This window comes from Triticum dicoccoides, chromosome 7B, assembly GCF_002162155.2.
Source record: "Triticum dicoccoides isolate Atlit2015 ecotype Zavitan chromosome 7B, WEW_v2.0, whole genome shotgun sequence".
Classification (NCBI taxonomy): domain Eukaryota; kingdom Viridiplantae; phylum Streptophyta; class Magnoliopsida; order Poales; family Poaceae; genus Triticum; species Triticum dicoccoides.
In genome coordinates, this window is record NC_041393.1 from 25,252,400 (window position 1) to 25,253,895 (window position 1,496).

A 1,496-nucleotide genomic window follows, 5' to 3' on the forward strand; every position below is an offset into this window, starting at 1 on the left:
CTCGGTTGGTCACCTCATCACCACTCGGCCGCTCCGCGCGTCGCCACTCGGTTGGTCACCTCATCACCACTCGGCCGCCCCGCGCGTCGCCACTCGGTTGGTCACCTCATAACCACTCGGCCGCCCCGCGCGTCGCCATCGGTTGATCACCTCATCATCACTCGGCCGCCCCGCGCGTCGTCAATCGGTTGGTCACCTCATCACCACTCGACCGCCCTGCGCGCCTTCAGACAGCTAAGTCATTTTACGTTCTGTTATTTTCGTCTTCCCGAGTATTCCATAATTCACACATCAGGTTCACTCGGAGGCCACACCACCGAGTGTACCTCTACGCTCGACTGCTTATTTTCACATACTTGCTTAGTACTGGTTATGTGACTCCGAAGTCCAACTTCCTTTTTTCCGCATATATCATTCACGAACACCATGTGTCGTTCTTCATTTCGAGTTTGCATCGGTCCTCCGGGGCTGCAACTCAGTCAAAACACTACACTTCCGTTTTATTTTAGCCAGTATTCCAACAAGTTCAGTAGGATTTCTCGCTTCGACAAGTGCGAACGAATCCTTCGCTCTTTTAAACTTTTACTGGTCAACCAGCAAGCCCCTTGCACTCCCAGCGGGTGTCTATGGGTGTTATTCACACAAATCATTTCAGCACACATCAAATTTCCTCAAGAAATTATTGTGTTGACTTGTGCCATTTTTTACACAAGTTACCGCGATCACTCGACGGCCCTACGCGCCAACTTCATCGCTGCTCGGACTCGGTCTCCATACTGGTCCTAGCGCACCACAACACTGACTTTGTCGCCCTGTTGATTTCAAACACGTCCGGCCAACCCCTCTATGGAATTCTCTTCATCGTATCAATGATATAGACCTCGTTGGGCATGAGGCAGATAAATCCCTTTCATAATTAAACTTCACACTTCACTCTTTTGCGAGTTTGCTTCTTCCGAGCATCACTCGGAAGCTTCTCCTCATCTTTACCCAAATCCGACTCGATGAATTACAAATCATCCATTCAAAACTATATTTCTCATATTCCGACATGTCCGTTGTCGAAGCCTGTAGTATGCTCGGGGGCTACGCCGCACTCGGGGGCTGCATCTCATTTGGAATGACACTCTCCTAAGTGGTCGAGTACTTCATCACCAATCAGACCCTTCACTTCAACAAGTACATTTGATCCGTCACTTTGACAAATTTCATAATCACCCAGACACTCTGCGTGCCATCTTCGTTCCTACTCAAATTCAGTTGTCGCACCGGTCTTGTTGCGCCACAGCCACACTACACCGACCTTGTCGCTACATCAGCTTCAAAAGCATCTGGCTAACTCCTTCAAGGACCATTTTTGCCACTCAGCTGGACACTTAGTCCTTCACTCGGCCGCCCCGCGCGTCGCCACTCGGTTGTGCGCGTCTTCACCACTCGGCCGCCCCGCGCGTCGCCACTCGGTTGTGCGCGTCTTCACCACTCGGCCGCCCCGCGCG